At 44.3% G+C, this 12,704-nt stretch overlaps 1 protein-coding gene across 1 annotated transcript in view; it reads left to right on the forward strand.

Moving 5' to 3' along the window:
* The window catches only part of LOC129714255 (sodium channel protein type 4 subunit alpha-like), a 297,253-nt gene that overhangs the window by 71,447 nt on the left and 213,102 nt on the right, over positions 1-12,704 (forward strand).

Below are 12,704 nucleotides of genomic sequence, written 5' to 3' on the forward strand. Positions count from 1 at the left end.
GGGAAAGGGGAGATGAGGAGGGGGATGGACAGATGGATGAATGGACAGACAGTTGGACAGAGGTGACGGATGGATGGATGGATGGATGGATGGATGGATGGATGGATGGGTGGATGGATGGATGGGTGGATGGGTTGGCGGATGAACAGAGGTGATGGATGTACGTTTGCAGGTAATGGACAGATGGATGGACAGAAGGAACATTGGCGGAGGTGTGATGTGAGATGTGCTGATGAGGCTGGCAATAGATTGGATGCTACCAGGTCTGGGTGACTTGTATTCCAGCTAATTTTAATGATGTTTGGGGGGGAGGTGGCAGACGTACTTGAAACAATCTACGAATATTCCCCACCAGCAATGGAGGTGCAGATGGTGGGAAAGTGACATCACTGGTCAGGAGAGAACATAAGGACATCCTTAGTAATTACAGGCTTGTCGGTTTAAAATTGGTGGCAGTTTTTGGAACAATCAGAGAAAAAGGTTAACAGCCACTTGGAGTGGTTTGAATTAATTAACGACAGCCAACATGGTTTTGTGAAAAGCAGATTATGTTTGACTGAATTTGTTGATAAAGGAAGGTGAATGAAGGTGGATGTTGTTTATGTCTTGTTAATAAAGTGTTGACAAAGTATCACATCAAATATATATGTGTGTGTGTGTATATATATCAAAATCGATTTATATACGTGTTTATTTATACACACACACACATATGTATACGTATGTATATATATATATGTGTATGTTTATATATATATATATATATATACACACATACATGCAAACACACATATCTATCTAGTTATCTGTATCTATTCATTCATTTATTTATTTAGACGGCATAGGAATGCAGGATAAATTTTCAAAGTGTTCCAATGACATTGAACTTAGAGGTGTAGTTAGCGACGTGGAGAATGTCAAGTGACTTCACCAGGACATAGAATGGACCAGCAGTATGGGCTGAGGATTGGCAGATGGAGTTTAGTAGGGAGAGGTGTGAGCATTAGATCAAAAGAGGTGGAGTGGGGTTGGAATGGGAAGGGGCGCAATTGTAATGTGGGAATGAAGGACCTGGGGGTTCATGTGCTTAAGTACAGGCCATGTTGGGAGAAGGTGAGTGAAGAGGAAAGTGAATGTTGTTCATGTGTTGAGAGACGGCCCGGTGGTGCAGCGGTGCCTTATAGCACCAGTGACCCAGGTTTGATTCTGACCATGGGTGCTGTCTGTACGCAGTTTGTACCTTCTCCCCATGACCGCATGGGTTTTCCACGGCTCTCCTTTCCCACACTGCAAAGATGTTCAGGTTTGTAGGTTAATTGGCTTTGGTAAAAATTGTAAATTGTAGGACATTGCTAGTGTATGAGATAATCGCTGGTCGGCACGGACTCAGTGGGCCGAAGGGCCCGTATCCCTAAAATAAACTAAAAAAAACATTAAAAGCAAATGTATTGACTTTATAAATGGAGATACTGAATGTAAAAGCAGGAAGTTGTGTGGAAGCTTGATTAAGTCATGACCAGAGTGTTGTATCCAATCCTGGTGACCACATTAGGATAGAGAAAGGCAGTTCTGACCATCTAATGTTGCCAGGACTAGGCGGCACAGCGTTAAGATTCTGGGAAAAAGGTGCAGGAGAGATGATAGAAAGTACTTGTAGAAACAAATAATTACAGATGCTGGTTAATACACAAAAGGACACAAAGTGCTGGAATAACTCAGCAGGTCAGGCAGCAAGTTTGTTTTTATAGCGAGGAAACAGGCCCTTCATCCCACTGTTCAGTGATCACCCCCTCTACACTATCACTATTCTACACACTAGGGACAATTTACAATTTTACCGAAGCCAATCAACTCTCCGATTTGCACCCACTGCAGACATGCGGGTGGATTTCCATCCATTGCAGACATGCGGGTGGATTTCCACCCATTGCAGACATGCGGGTGGATTTCCACCCATTGCAGACATGCATGTCTGCAGTGGGTGGAAACCGGAGCGCTCGCAAAAAACCCACGTGGTCACGGGGAGAATGTATAAACTCCATTCAGACGGTACCCATAGTCAGGATCGAACCTGGGTCTCTCACACTGCAAGGCAGCAACTCTATTGCTGTGCCACTGCCTTGCCTTTTTTAAATATCTTTTTTCTTTGTGTTTCTAATGATTCTATGGCACAGCCAGAGAGAAACGGGCTCTGGAGAACATCGATAGGTGATGCTGCGAAAAAGGTGTCTGAAGAATGGTCTCGACCCGAAGCATCACCTGTCCATGTTATACAGAGATTCTGCCTGACCCGCTGAGTTACTCCAGCACACTGTGTCTTTTTGAAAGTACTTCCTTTACACAGTGAGCATGAGCGAATTGGGAGTTTCTGTTGGTAGAAGTGGAGACAATGAATGATACTGAAAGGAAATTGAATTCTGCATGATAGAGAACGTAGCTTACAGGGCAATACAGTAAGGCTGGGAATTACCTGCGGTTCACTGTTGAGGAAACAGCTGTCTGAGCCATCCAGGAATGTTTGTGATTCCCATACTTTTATGGGATTCTTGAAAATCCATCGTCATTTCTGATGATAAATGTTGGTCAAATTCTGGTCATTTCGGCTGAGAAATGTTGGTCAATCAGTATGAACCTACTGATATATCCTGTAAAAATGTGCCCCTGTGTCTCAACATGGTTTATTTCATTGTTCCTCCTTTCAATGCACATTATATTTGAGCTATCTTTTATGTCTTAGTGTGATTTATATTTCTATGCTGCTTTAAATTTCCACATCATCACATCGTGGGTTACATACCATGGGCAGGGTATGCCATGTTTTCAGAGAGGTTTAAGTTTTAGCATGGCTCAGATTTCAGTACAGATTTTATTTTAATGTGGTTTATTTTCTGTGTACGTTACTTTTTGGATGTGGGTTAAATTTCACCCTGTATCATATTTCAGTGGGTTGTATTTCAATATGCATTTATTACAGTAATTCTTATCTAATGTGAGTTACCTTGCAGTGTAGGTTATATTACAGTTATATTACTGAGTGCGTTACATTGCTGTGTGGGATATATTACAGTGTGAGTTATATTACTGAGTGCGTTACATTGCAGTGTAGGTTATATTACAGTTATATTACTGAGTGCGTTACATTGCTGTGTGGGATATATTACAGTGCGAGTTATATTACTGAGTGCGTTACATTGCAGTGTAGGTTATATTACAGTTATATTACTGAGTGCGTTACATTGCAGTGTGGGTTATGTTACAGTGTGAGTTATATTACTGAGTGCGTTACTTTGGAGTGTAGATTATATTACAGTGTGAGTTATTATATTTTGGGGTGGCACAGTGGAGTTGCTGCCTTCCAGTGTTAGATCCTGACCACAGGTGCTGTCTGTATGGAGTTTGTACGTTCTCCCCGTGACCTTGTGGGTTTTCTCCCGGTGCTCTGGTTTCCTCCCACATTCCAAAGACGTGCAGGTTTGTATGCCATTTGGCTTCAGTAAAGTGCAAATTGCCCCTAGTGTGTAGGATAGTGGTAGTGCACAGGCTGATTGTTGGTTGGCGCGGACTCGGTGGGTCAAAGGGCCTGTTTCTGCACTGTATCTCTAAAGTCTACTAAGTGAGTAAGTGAGTTACATTGTAGTGTAAGTTATAATACAGTATGAGTTGTACAGCAGGGGGGGGGGGGGGGGGGGGGGGGGGGGGAAGGCTGGCGTGTGTGATGAACGCTGCTGTGTCCACAATTCTCTACAATATTGTACGGTCTTGGGCAGATCAGCTGCAGCGAGGATAATATTACAATATGCATCATATTACAGTATGATTCATGATGTTGTGTCATTTGTATCACAGCATGCTTTATATTTCAGTGTAGGGTATATCACTGCATCTTCTATATTGCAGGGGGTGTTATTACATAGAAACATAGAAAATAGGTGCAGGAGTAGAGGCCATTCAGCCCTTCGAGCCTACACCGCCATTCAATATGATCATGGCTGATCATCCAACTCAGTATCCTGTACCTGCCTTCTCTCCATACCCCCTGATCCCTTTAGCCACAAGGGCCATATCTAACTCCCTCTTAAATATAGCCAATGAACTGGCTATATTTGCATGAAGGGGTGAGATTGTTTCATTCTACAGCCACCTCTCATTGTCCGTGGGGGTTACATTCCAGAAAAGCAGCGCACATCTCTAAAGCGCGTAACTTTAGATTTTCAACTTACAGAGCGGTAACAGGCCCTTCAGTCCACCGAGTCTGCGCCGACAAGCGATCATCCCGTACAGTAGCACCATCCTACACACTAGGAACACTGACAATTTAACTAAAGCCAATTAACCTACAAGCCTGCACGTCTTTGGAGTGTGGGAGGAAACTGTGGGAGAACACCCGGAGACAACCCACCGGGTCACGGGGGGGACGTACAAACTCCATAGAGACAACACCCATAGTCAGGATCGAACCCGGGTCTCTGGCACTGTAAGACAGCAACTCTACCTCTGCGCCACAATGCCATCCTTATGCAGGACAAATGCCAACACACTCAAGAAGAATTGGTAAATAATAAGATAACAAGCCATGGGGTGTGGAGACTTGAAATAAAGCCAGACATTGCTGCAAATATACTAATGCTCGTATTTTTGCAAGGAAAGGGGGCTCACACTTCCAGATAGAACTAAAATTCAGGTAGATTCGAGGCCCTCTCCTTTGCACTTAACACATCGAACAGATATACATGAATTTGCCTTATAATATTTAGGTCTAGTTTTGTTTATTGTCACATGTAGCCGAGGTTCAGTGAAAAGCTTTTGTTGCGTGCTTATCAGTCAGCGGAAAGACTATACATGATTACAATTGAGCCATTCACAGTGTACAGATACAGGATAAAGGGAATAATGTGAATACCGTTTTGTGGAAGATAAAGCTAGTGAAGTCCGATCAAAGATTGTCCCAGCGTTTCCTGTGGAGTAGATAGTGGCTCAGGACAGCTCTCAGGTTGTGGTAGGTTGGTTCAGTTGCCTGATAATATTCAGCTGCATGACAGTTTTATAAAAGCATTAATGCAGCACACATTAAAACATTTTAATCCCTAAAAAGAATCAATATCAGCTGACAAGCCCCTTCCGCTGAAACCTGGAGCAGTGATCAGTCACGGGGCACACAGTGGGAACAAAGGCCTGGCTCTATCAGTACAACTCAGAGTTGGGACCCACTTGACACAAGTGGCCTGCAAGCTGATCACCATCTATACATAGATCATGATTAGCCCGTCGATATATACATGTATATAGGTGGGTTTGTGAGGAATAAATTCAAGATGGGGCCTCGTGCCAACCTCTGAGTACCTGGTTTCACTGAAGGCAAATCAGCTGGTAACCAGGATTGGCTGGACTCAGCTGGTCTGGCAGCGTCTGTGGGGAGAGTAACAGAATTAATGTTTCATGAATTATGATGAAAGCTCACTGACTAATGTGTTAACTCTCTGTCTCTCTCTGTCTCTCTCTCTGTATCTGTATCTGTATCTGTCTCTGCCTCTGCCTCTGCCTCTGTCTTTCTCTGTCTGTCTCTGTCTGTCTTTCTCTGTCTGTCTGTCTGTCTGTCTGTCTGTCTGTCTGTCTGTCTGTCTGTCTGTCTGTCTCTCTCATATCCCTCCATTCCCTGCATGTCCATGCGCCTATCTAAAAGCCTCTTAAACCCCGTTTATTGTATCTGCCTCCACCCCGGCAGCACATTCCAGGCACTAGCCACTCTCAGTGTACAACAACAACTTGCCACGCTCATCCCTTTTAAACTTTGTCCCTCTCTCTTTAAAGCTATGCCCTCTAGTCCCAATTTGGGCCCCATACCATATCTGAGGTAGGATGTGCTGTCCGGAATGATTGGGTTAACATATGATGAGCGTTTGACGGCACTGGGCCTGTACTCAGTGGAGTTTAGAAGGATGATGGGGGCCCTCAATGAAACTTACCCTATAATCTAAGCAGCATTCTTGGAAACCTCTTCTGCACCCTCTGCATAGCCCCCACCTCCTTCCTGGATTGGGGCGATCAGAACTGCATACAATACTCCAAATGCAGTCTAACCAAAGTCCTATGGAGCTGTAACATAATTTCCTGACTCAAATACTCAATGACCCAACCGATGAAGGCAAGCATACCATATGTCTTTTCCAATCTATCTCCTTGCTTTGCCACTTTCATGGAGTTATGGACTTGGAACACAAGATCCCTCTGCACACCGGTGATGTTTAGGCACTTGCCATTCACCGTATACTTTGCCTTTGTACTCAACCTCTTAAAGTGCAACATCAGCTTAATAAGTGAATTCAGGGAAATGAAACGGGTAATAGAAGTAAAATTCAATAAATGACTGGCATAATGTAAGGTAAGCAATTGAATGAAAGATGAGAAGGAGATGGAAAAAATACTCCCCACCCTCGGATGGGGGTCCTGAGGTCATTGGTGGAGACACTAGTGAGGAGTTGAAATGGTACAATCCACATGACCACTCATCATGGAGAACCAAGGAATTGCAGATGCTTGAGGAGATGGATCTCCTCACGGCGATGTATCCCTTCATGGAGATGCAACTCTTCATGGAGATGTATCCTCTATTGAAGATGTATCCTCTTATGGAGATGTATCTATTCATGATGTATCTCTTCATGGAGAAGTATCTCTTATGGAGATGTATCTCTTCATGGAGATGTATCTATTCATGATGGATCTCTTCACGGAGATGTATCCTCTATTGAAGATATATCCTCTTATGGAGATGCATCTCTTCATGGAGAAGTATCTGCTCATGGAGATGTACGGGAACCCCTTCAGTAACCGAGGAACATTAACTTAACTACAGCGTCCAAGGTTGAACCTTGAACTCTGGATTTGTCCTTGTGGAGCCTGCACATTCTCCCTACGACCCTGGAGATTTCCTCTGGGTGCTCCGGTTTCCTCCCAGTCCCAGACATGTGTGGGTCGGTGAGTTAATTAGCATGGGTCGGTGTGTTAAGGGAATTAGGGGGAGAGTAAATGGGCATGCAAGAGATCAAATCTCACAAACAAATAAAGTGCAGTGGAATTAGTGGGGTTGGCATAGACTCAGTGGTTTGAATGCGGGATAGACTATTAGCCAGGATGGAAACAAGAGGCAAAATTTGCCATTGAGCATTTGACTGCACTGGTTCGTACTCACTAGAGTTTAGGATGATGAGGGACCTCATTGAAACTTACCAAATAGTGAAAGTCCTGGATAGAGTGGATGTGGAAAAGATGTTTCCAGTAGTGGGTCTAGGAACAAAGGGCACAGCCTCGGAATAAAAGGACGTTCCTTTTGAAAGGAGATGAGGAGGAATTTCTTTAGTCAGAGGGTGGTGAATCTGTGGAATTCGTTGCCACTGAAGGCAGTGGAGGCCAGGTCATTGGATATTTTTAAAGCGAGGCTGACAGGTTTTTGATTACTAAAGGCATCAAAGGTTATGGGAAGAAGGCAGGAGAATGGGGTTGAGAGGGAAAAATAGATCAGCCATGATTGAATGGCGGAGTAGACTCGATGGGCCGAATGGCCTAATTCTGCTCCTATGACTTATGAACATGAAAATGTCCTCCCTATAGTGCAGTCCATGGTTCTAACATTCTACATAAGAGGCACAGAAAAGGTGGGAGGAAGTTGGTGAGGGAGGGACGGAGAAAGACTTACACCGTTTATCTTTTGCTTCCTCATGACCCCAAGAAATTCTCGAATAACAAGAGTTTATAGTGTTTAATTGTCGTATGCCCCAGGAACAGAACAAAAAAATTATTTCCACTCACATCGTATGCCCCTCTCAGTATGCTTGGAACCTCAATTGGACGGCAATATTGTAACTATGTGTAGTCACGCAACAAAAAGCTTTTCACTGTACCTCGGTACAAAGCTTGGCAAACTAAAGATTGGAACCAGAAAGCGTTTGAAACTGCTTGCTTGCTTGCAGTGCTGGTTTTGGGAAACAAATCGGTTCCGGTAAACCAATCAATTCAAATCAAGCTACGTCCTTCGACAGTTATTTTCCACCAATATACCCCCCATATCATGTTTGAATTTATGACCAATCATCTTCTAATTTAATTAACATAACTAAAAAGAATAAAATCAACCCGTTTAAAAATCAAAAATTCTAGTTCTTGAAAAGTTGGAAGTCTAGATTTTAACTGTTTAGAGGTGTTGGTACTCCCATATATAACATATAACATATATAACATGTAACAATTACAGCACGGAAACAGGCCATCTCGGCCCTACAAGTCCATGCCGAACAAATTTTTTTTTTCCCCTTAGTCCCACCTGCCTGCACTCATACCATAACCCTCCATTCCCTTCTCATCCATATGCCTATCCAATTTATTTTTAAATGATACCAATGCACCTGCCTCCACCACTTCCACTGGGAGCTCATTCCACACTGCCACCACTCTCTGCGTAAAGAAGTTCCTCCTCATATTACCCCTAAACTTCTGTCCCTTAATTCTGAAGTCATGTCCTCTTGTTTGAATCTTCCCTATTCTCAAAGGGAAAAGCTTGTCCACATCAACTCTGTCTATCCCTCTCATCATTTTAAAGACCTCTATCAGGTCCCCCTTAACCTTCTGCGCTCCAGAGAATAAAGACCTAACTTATTCAACCTATCTCTGTAACTTAGTTGTTGAAACCCAGGCAACATTCTAGTAAATCTCCTCTGTACTCTCTCTATTTTGTTGACATCCTTCCTATAATTGGGCGACCAAAATTGTACACCATACTCCAGATTTGGTCTCACCAATGCCTTGTACAATTTTAACATTACATCCCAGCTTCTATACTCAATGCTCTGATTTATAAAGGCTAGCATACCAAAAGCTTTCTTTACCACCCTATCTATATGAGATTCCACCTTCAAGGAACTATGCACGGTTATACCCAGATATCTCTGTTCAACTGTATTCTTCAATTCCCTACCAGTCAATATAAGCACTACTCATTAGTATATAAACGCAAATGAAGGGGATAAACTGAAGGTACGGACAGTATAGAAATAAGGAACTGTAGATGTCAGTTTTACATGGATACAACAGGGTTAGAGGGGCATGGGCCAAATACAGGCAGGTGGGACCAGGGTGGATGGTGCATGTTGGTTGACATTGGCAAGTTTGGCCAAAGGGCCTGTTTCCATGCTGTATGGCTATCACTCTCAGGGTTCATACCTGAAATGTCTCCTATCAGTGTTTATAAAAATAGACAAAGTGCTGGAGAAACTCAGCGGGTCAGGTAATATCTTTGGACAACATGAATAGGCAACATTTCATGCAATAATGCATGTGTCTAGCTACACTAACTGCGAGACATGTAAGAATTGTTCAGAAGCATGAATGAACATGGAGAACTCGGAAGCCAAATGCAACTAGTCTATGCACTGCAACTCCCTCTGTCCACGGTATGTGCATGAGCTCATCATCCTACACTGTATGTCAACCATTTACATAGACTACACTGCCTTCCTCTATTGAGGAGAGTGATTCACATTTTCACATTCTTTACTGATTTTGGCCATCTGTGGCTTTCTTTGTGGATCTTCTCAATGGAATATGTGTCATTACTATCGTATTCACATCTGAACTTGAAGGTGTCACTTCCTGACACAATGCAACAAAATGTGTCGGAAGGAGCTGCAGATGCTGGTTTGCACCAAAGTTAGACACAAAATGCTGGAGTAACTCTCTGTCTCCCTCTGCCCTGATTCTCAGTCTGAAGAAGGGCCTTGACCCGAAATGTCACCCATTCCTTCTCTCCAGAGATGCTGCCTGTCCCGCTGAGTTACTCCAGCATTTTGTGTCTATCTTCAATTCCATAAAATCTCTTTGTCATCTCATCCCTAGTCTTTATTGGATGAATAATGGTGAGATGTACCAAAACACAAATCTTCAATATTCTCTTGCACATCTTCACGAATTAAGTGATTTACTTGGCAACTTAAAATTATTAAGAGCTGTCTCTTTGTCCCATATACTTTGCCCATAACAGCAACATCAGATTGGCTCCGTTAGTACACAGACTCTATCAAAAGTCAAGAGCGTTTTATTGTCATGGGTCTCAGATAGAACAATGACAATCTAACCTGACATTCTTACCATTCTCGCCTTGCCTAAGCACAATCCCCGATCAGTACAAAGTACATAGAAATAGTCCACTGAGACCGCATAAGAAGGGGCACAGTTTTGGTCCCCTAATTTGAGGAAGGACATTATTGCTATTGAGGGAGTGCAGCGTAGGTTTACAAGGTTAATTCCCAGGATGGCAGACTGTCATATACTGAGAGAATGGAGCGGCTGGGCTTGTATACTCTGGAGTTTAGAAGGATGAGAGGGTATCTTATTCAAACATATAAAATTATTAAGGGTTTAGACACAATAGAGGCAGGAAACATGTTTCCGATGTTGGGGGAGTCTAGAACCAGGGGCCACTGTTTAAGAATAAGCGGTAAGCCATTCAGAACGGAGATGAGGAAACACTTTTTCACACAGATAGTTGTGAGTCTGTGGAATTCTCTGCCTCAGAGGGCGGTGGAGGCTGGTTATCTGGATACTTTCAAGAGAGAGCTAGGTAGGGCTCTTAAAGATAGCAGAGTCAGGGGATATGGAGAGAAGGCAGGAACGTGGTACTGATTGGGGCTGATCAGCCACCATGATCACATTGAATGGCGGTGCTGGCTCGAAGGGCCGAATGGCCTACTCCTGCACCTATTGTCTATTGTTCTCAAAGTCCAGTCCGGTCCGCGCATATGTCTCCACCTCCACCTGAGGGTGCCTCCCTCAGTCGACCATGTGGGCATGGAAGGTAAGACTGCAGTTCACTCTCTTACGGGCCATCGCTCTCACCAGCTCTGTCAGCGGCTCCTCCACGCTCCTCTCCAGTTCTCCGATCCTCATGGGACGAGCTCGGCGGCTCCCTCTATAGATCGTGGCCCTCCACACCTACGGACAGGCCCTTTGATTCCTGTATCACTTGGACCACTTTAATAAATTGAAACCCTACTCGCACGCCTTTGACAAGCGGAGGAAACCAGAGTCCCCAGAAGAAACTATGCAACCACACAGAGAAAGAGCGTGCAAACTCCGCTCAGAGAGCACCTGAGGTTAGGATTGAACCAGGGCCGCTGGAGTTGGGAGGCTGGGGTGCTAACTGCTGTGCCCCAGTGTCATGGAGACATAGAGCAGAGAAATAGCCCCTTTAGCCCAACTTGCCCAGGCTGACCAAGATGCCAGAATTTAAGGTTTTGGTCACCATGCCATGGGAATGATTTAAGCTGGAAGCTGGAAATAGTGCAGGGGAGATTTAGGGGGATGATGCCAGGGCTCGAGGGCCCGATCAGATTTACCGGCGTGCCGTGAACCAAGTTTCAAATGGTTGCCACCCTGTAGAAAGAAGCACATTTCCCTCTTAGTTCCAACTCACACCATGCTGCTGCTACAGATGTCACTACTTCATAAATGGAAGTAGTTCCAGCTCCACCACTGATTTTCTGGCAACTGGTGGTCCAGCAACCCCTTCAATTCAGATGAAATAACGAGAGCGCTCTTGAAATCCCCCCCCCCCCCCCCGACGCAAGGTCTCCCCGAAAATGTGACTCCCAATCTCGACCTCATTGGGACTGCCGCGGCCAGACTTCCGATCGGCGTGTCGAATTTGTCCCCCTACTGCCGTGGCTCCTGAGGCCGGCTTTGCGGGCCAGTGTATCAGCACCCTGCCAGCCAAGGCAGACCAATCCCATGCTGTTGGACTCCTCTCGGAGGCCTTGACACTGTCGGTCCAGCAAAATGGATAATCATGCAAGGCTCTGGAGCCAAGAGTGCGGGGAAATGTGTGGATGACCTGCCTCATGACCTGGCGTGCCCTACAAAAGCTGCTCCAGTTAGATCATTGTGTGCATTGGTGATCAGCTTGTCCTAATGTTTATGGTTCTCAGCGTTAATCAATATCATTAATAGTGTGAGCAACAATCTATTATGATGCATTATCAATAGCCACAACATGAAACAGATAATCAAAGAGCTGCCAAAAATTACATCCATTTCAAAGTTCTCAAGAAAGAAGTCAGCTTCCAGCAGGGCAAAGAGTGTGACACATTCATTATCTTATCTGACACTGCCTGGAATTCTTGAAACACAAATCGATCCTTGTTTAAGGATTCTGTGCCAAGGTTAAGTGGCAAAACGATGCTGAAGGGGTGAGCTGCAATGCTTAGTTTGGCTCTGACAGCAGCTTGCCTCCTTCAGATAGAGAGTTGTACCTTGTCATTTTAACCACCTTAACTCTGCTCCCCATTCCCACACTGACCTTTCTGTCCTGGGCCTCCTCCATTGCCAGAGTGAGGCAAACTGGAGGAACAGCACCTCATGTTCTGCCACCTGGACTCACATTTGTAAGGCCGTAAGACATAAGAGCAGAATTTAGCGCTAGAGTACAGGGATAACTGATCGGCATGGACTCAGTGTGACGAGTGGCCAGTTTCCGTGCTTTATCTCTAAGCTATAAACAGTTGTGGGTGATCTATTTTTCCTTTTCAACCCCATTTCCTGCCTTCTCTGCGTAACCTTTGGGGCCCTTCCTAATCCAATTGACCTTCATGATGAATGCCGATATTCTTTCCTCTGGCGTCACTATTTGCTCTTGTTCCATCCTTATCTCAAAACATTTC

The sequence above is a fragment of the Leucoraja erinacea genome, chromosome 2 (genome assembly GCF_028641065.1).
Source record: "Leucoraja erinacea ecotype New England chromosome 2, Leri_hhj_1, whole genome shotgun sequence".
NCBI lineage: Eukaryota > Metazoa > Chordata > Chondrichthyes > Rajiformes > Rajidae > Leucoraja > Leucoraja erinaceus.